The sequence below is a fragment of the Carya illinoinensis genome, chromosome 13, assembly GCF_018687715.1.
Source record: "Carya illinoinensis cultivar Pawnee chromosome 13, C.illinoinensisPawnee_v1, whole genome shotgun sequence".
Lineage (NCBI taxonomy): Eukaryota > Viridiplantae > Streptophyta > Magnoliopsida > Fagales > Juglandaceae > Carya > Carya illinoinensis.
Window position 1 is genome coordinate 23,247,676 of NC_056764.1, and position 6,236 is coordinate 23,253,911.

The window sequence follows — 6,236 nt, forward strand, 5'->3', positions numbered from 1 at the left end:
TAGCTGGCATTTTTAAATATTATTTTTCCCTCTTCTTCCCTTTTTTTTCTTTTTTAATAGAGAATGTTTAGAAATGCTTCTCTTTTTTCTTTTTAATAGAAAATGTCTAGAAATCGAGTCTCTATGCTCTAAAGGCCTCAAGTATGAGTAAAAGGAATAAATGAAGTAGCTAGCATGCAACATTTGTAATGTTATCCAAAAAATATTATTTATATAGATAACAATAAATATCTTAAGACGTGTCACTCTTTTGTATTTAGAATTTTCAAGTTCAAAGATAATATAATAATGAATTTCAATGTTTTATAAAAAATAAAAATAAAAAGAGCCAATACACCATATTTCCCTAATTTTGGTTCTTAAGAGCTCTTAAGAACCGAAATCTAATCGAACTACTTACAAACTAGATCGAATGTTCTGATTCAATTCAATTGAATACAGTTTAATTTTTTTTGTCATATCTTTAATTTACGACTAAATGCTTTTTATTTTGATAAATTGTGATATAATTTTACATTTTTTTAATTTATTTTATTTTTAAATTTTAAATTTCTAACATTTCTTCAATATTTTAATTTCTTTACATGACGTGGCATAAATGTTAGCACAATAAAATGTAATTTACTAATATAGTTATAACGAAATGACCCATATGATGAGTTTTGTTTAATTTTATATATATTTGGATATATATTTTGTCTTGTTATCAATATCAATCGTCATATCTAGATATTTCATTTATGTATCTTGCTTCTTTCGTTATTTAACTACGTCGTTATAGTCCAGTGGGATGGAATGTACTTTACAGGTTAGGGTCATTACACGTATGACCGTTATGGAAGGTGAAAAGTCTCGATTAGTCAAAATAAATAGAGTTTTGTTATATACAAATACAGTCGTGTACTAATCTATGTATCAATACTGATTTATTCATATTTAAAATTTAAATTAATACTGTTTTTAATAAAATCTACTTTTTGACCAATCACATCATATTGATGTACAGATTATTGTATAATTATACTTATAACTATATTTTTCCAAATAATAAATAGGACAAACATTCCATAAAATTATATATGTGACAGGGAAAACACTACTCTAAGGCCCTAAGTCGCCCTAAGTGTATCGCTTCAGTTGACAGTTTATTTATTTTATTTATTTATTTATTAAAAAAATAATTTTTAGTATATTAATTCTTTTTAAAATATTTAAATATATTTAAAAAATATGAAAAAATTAAAAAATGAATTTGATACATTAATTACTACCATTGACAATACACATGATCTGCACGTACAATCAAGTCACACTAAAAAAAAAAAAAGATTTTTATGATTAATTTATTGTAATGAAAATATTATTTACAATCAAAATTAATTATAAATAATCTTTTTATTATAATAAATTGATTACAAAAATCTATTTCTTTTGTAATGTCAACCAAGAATAAGATCCAACCGCTACAATTTCACGCAAAGAAACCACCTAGCCAGTCGAGGACATATATACAAGCTGTACGTATTTCATAATAATACATCAATCAAGCACCGAATCCTTTATATTTTTCAATTTGAAACGCTATATTACAATTTGTACGATACACATCTTTGTATATTTATATAGAGAAGTATTATATACAGTTGTGGAATTACAAATGCCGCGTAATCATTTTGAAAAAAAGTTGTGTCCACGATTAAAAAGTTAGTTTTTTTTTTTTAATGTAGGTCTCATATTAATTCATTTTTTTAAAAGTGACTGCACGCCGCTTGCACAACCACGACTGTAAATATCATTTTTTATTTATATAATAGCAGGCTCTTCATAAGCTCTCACCAATGTCACCATGTGTGTGGGGCATTTTCATAAAGAATAATTGTAAGCTAACAACTTAATTGTATAATAAATTTTATACAACTAAATAATAAAAAATTGATTTAGGTTTATTTTATTACACAAATAATAAAATAATATGAAACGGAGAATCATTGAGAAAAAAAATATAATCTTTAAAATATAATCTTTTATATGAAAAAATATAATATTTAAAATACATATTAGTATAATCATTGAGACGGAGAATCATTGAGGAAAAATAATAAATGTTAATATGATAATGAATAATGTGAAAGTGTTTTAAGGGTGGTTTGGATATCAAAACTATCTCAACTCATATTATCTCATCTCATTTAATTATTACAACTTTTTCAAATTTTTAAATAAAATATAAACAACAATTTAACTTTTTTAAATTATAAAACAAAAATAATATTAAAAATAATATTCTAACAATATTTTATTCAACTTTCAACTTTCATCTCAACTCATTATCTAAATCAACTCGAGTTTTGTCGATTATAAAAATACTTATTAATTGGTAGTAGCATAGCTAGCAAACCAATGATAGATATGTGAATCAAAACATGGTTTCTAAATAAGTTTAGCAAGAGGCACATATCTATTCTATTTGTGAACAATGTTTTTTCTTGTTTTTTCGTTAATTTTCTTGTTTTCTGTTAAATTTGTTAACTTTTGCCCAACCCCAGGTTGTAACCAAAGCCAGCCACCACAAGTGAGTTCCTTCAAGCGGCAACTTCACCTTACCGCCCAATAGCTTAGCCATAACTGAAGAACAAAGAAGAGAACGATGGAGAGAGAGTGGCGAACATGGAGGCTTACAGACAAACTTGCAAAGAAGAGTAAATCATATGAAAAATAATGCAAAAGTGGAGAAGAGAAGGCTCGAATTTGCAACAAAATAGTAACAAGATCATAGAGATTAAAATGCAAGCTATTACCAAATGAAAATGGAGGAGGAGAGCTGTGTCACAACTACATTTGCAAATGAAGAAAGATGAAACCGAAAAATCTTCTCAAAGCACAAGTAGAGGGAAAAAGAAATGGAAATGCAAGGGGATTTTTCACAAGCTTGAACCCGAAATACTAAGGGAACGACGGAGAGAAAGTGGAGAGTATGGAGGCTCAGCTATGCTCACAGTTTGGGGTTAAAATAGGGCACATGTTAGGGCCAAAAAACATAGCACAGGATGGGGGAGAAATGAAGGTGAGGGCAAATGGTAGTTCTCACTCCGAAATAAGCGGCGCGGAGGAGAAATGGCACAGAGAGAGAGAGAGAGAGAGAGAGAGAGAGAGAGAGAGAGAGAGAGAGAGAGAGAGAGGCTAGCAAGGAGGCTCACGGATAAGGCCTGCAATGGAGAAAAAATAGAGAAAATAAAATGCAATTGAGAGAAGGGAAATACACGAGTTCAATATGGGAAGAAAAGAGGATTAAAGAGAGAAATAGGAAAGAAATAAAACTAGACGAAAATGAAGCAAGGGAGCTGCGACAACTCTGATTTGAAGAAGAAAAGAGATGAAACAGAGAAGAGGAAGAAGAAGGAAGGCATCGTCACTCAGGAAAAGAAGAAAACCCTAAGGGCAGGCCAAAATGGCACCGTTTGAGGAAGAGAGGGTTGGGCTTCACAAAGCCAAACGGGCTAGGCCCAAAATAGAAAAAACTCACATAAGAAAAAAAATTCCTATCCAAAAAATACAAGTCTAAAAAAAAAAAAAAGACACAAAAAATAGAGAAAAAGGAAAATAAAAACAGTACAACTAAAAATTAATAAAATAAAACAATAAAGCCCAACAATAAAATAATTTAAAATATAAAGTAATTTAAATACTAAATAATAATTAATACCAAGAAAGCACGTTAAAATAAATTTCACAACTTAGTAATCACAAAATAATACAATGAAAATCATGTTAAATTTCAAACAAGAGAACTAATATTACTAATAAATAAAATAATTATTTAATTAAAATATACGAAAATACGGAATATCACAAAAGAACCGATTATGTTGGGGCAGTAAGAAAGCACTTGCCTAACCTGTTGGTACAGTTTTCCTTGAACCGTACTATGTTGGGGCAGGGATAGGCGACCATATCAGCCAGTAGGGTTTTCTCTGATGGGCAACTCATAGTCTATGAATGGTCGTCCAGGCATGTTAGAAATTGTATATTTCTCCTAATGGTTTCCCAGCAAATTTTTGTTGCACGTGTGCTGGCAAGAAAGTACTGATCGTAGTAATTAATTTGTTTGTTAAAGTTTCTTTGTAATACTCTATTAATTATATTACTTGTATAAAAGTTGAAACAATGTCTTCTAAGCTATATATGTCATCAACTATTTTTACAAGTTTTGTAAAAAAATATATTATTTTTGCAAAACAACTATTTAATTTAACTAGGCAAATGTGGTTTACACGTTGTTTTGATCTAGTATGTATATATATATATATATATACACAACCATTGTAAAGTTTAGGCTATGTATTTATTTTACACATGATTATGTTATTAAGAGTATGGATAATTTGTTTTGTTCATAAAATTGATCTTCCCAACTCATGTATAATCCTCTTTTACTGCAAGACTCATACCTAGGTCTACATTTTTTGTATATATGAAGATCATCTTGAACCTAATCTTAAGAGAGTCATAGCATAAGGTGATGACCAAATTTAGGTAAAATTTGCCCAAAAGAAATATTAGGGTTAAAAATGTAATTTTATTTAAGAGACAATAAAATCTAATTAAGGCAAAATAGACAGTAAGAAATAAATGAAAAACACAAGAGAAACTAATCATCAAAATGAAACCTTGGTAATTTTGCCTACTAAATAAAAAATATTTTAGAACCTCATGGACAAAGAGGTAGTTTTGCTCACCAAACACAAACCTTGTGGACAAAAGGTAATTTTTGCATCAAACACAAACTACTAACAAACTTCAAGGATAAAAATGTAATTTTTCATCAAACAAACTATTTACAAATCTAAGGACAAAGAGGAAATTTTCTCAATCAAACAAAACCCGCTATTCATGTGGGGATAGATGCTTTTATATATGAGTAGTGCTACACCCTTCGAGGGTGTAGCCTGAGGATGAGTTCTAATAAGGCTATTTGGTTTTTTATTTTTTATTTTTTTTCATTATTATTTTTTTATCCTTACATATTTTTTTTTAAAAGACAAACTCACAAAATCATTTAAAAAAATGTACTTAATTAATAAGTAAAAAAAAATTGTCGGGATCCATTTATCAAAACAAATAGTATTTTCTTTATATATATATATATAAAATATAAAGTAGATTAAAAGGTGTAAGCCGGTCGATTCGGACCAGTTTGGACTGAAGTTGGGACTAGTTGGTCATTGTCTCAAAATATGTGGACTGATGATATTCGGTCTGGTCCTGGGTCTACAAATTTTGGACCGGACCGGACCGAACTGGAGTGAACCTTATATATATGTATATTTTAAAATATTTTTAATAATTTAATATATTATTTTTATATAGTAATTATATAAGTTGATGTTCTAATTTATTATCATTAACCATATAAAATAGAATATAATATATGCTATCAATTAATAATACATCATAAATCATATGATAATTTACGTCATTATATGTAACTAATTGATACATCATATATTCATACATATTCTACTATTTACACTTAATTAAAATAATTAGGTAATTTTTTTTTAAATACTTAAGTTGCAAGCAAGCATAAATAATCTATGTACAATGAAATTATTTAATATTCATTAACTATATATAAAATGTATGACATTATCAATAATTTTACATACTAAAGATTAATAAAGTCTAAGTTAACTTAAATTTTATACTAACTTAGATTTTATTCTTTAGTATATATAATTATCAACATCATAAATATAATTATAATAAAATATTTTTTTAATTAGTTAGTTATATAATCAACATTAATAATTCACTTAATTTTAATTTAGTAATTTTTTTTAAAATTATTTATTTATTAAAAAAGAAGAAGAAAAAAAAAATTGGGTTAGACCGAACGGACCGATAGCTACTAGTCCGATCCGATCTGGTCCCGCTGGACCGAGTTACACCCCTAGAGTACATATATATATATATATATATATATAAAGAAACAATTAAAGAGAGGCAGGTAATTGTCATTTCTTTGTGATGATGATAAGAGAGTATATCGCCAAGAACATGTCTCTTTTGTTCCATATATAAAACGAAAACTATATACCTGACACCTAACATCTTTTTCTTTTGATGCTCAACTAATATATATAAATAATTATTGAAATGAGCTCTTTATATAGCTTTGTAATGCTTTTGTTGTTGTTGCATTTTGGGTCAAGTGCTAATGCAAAAGTGCATATCCA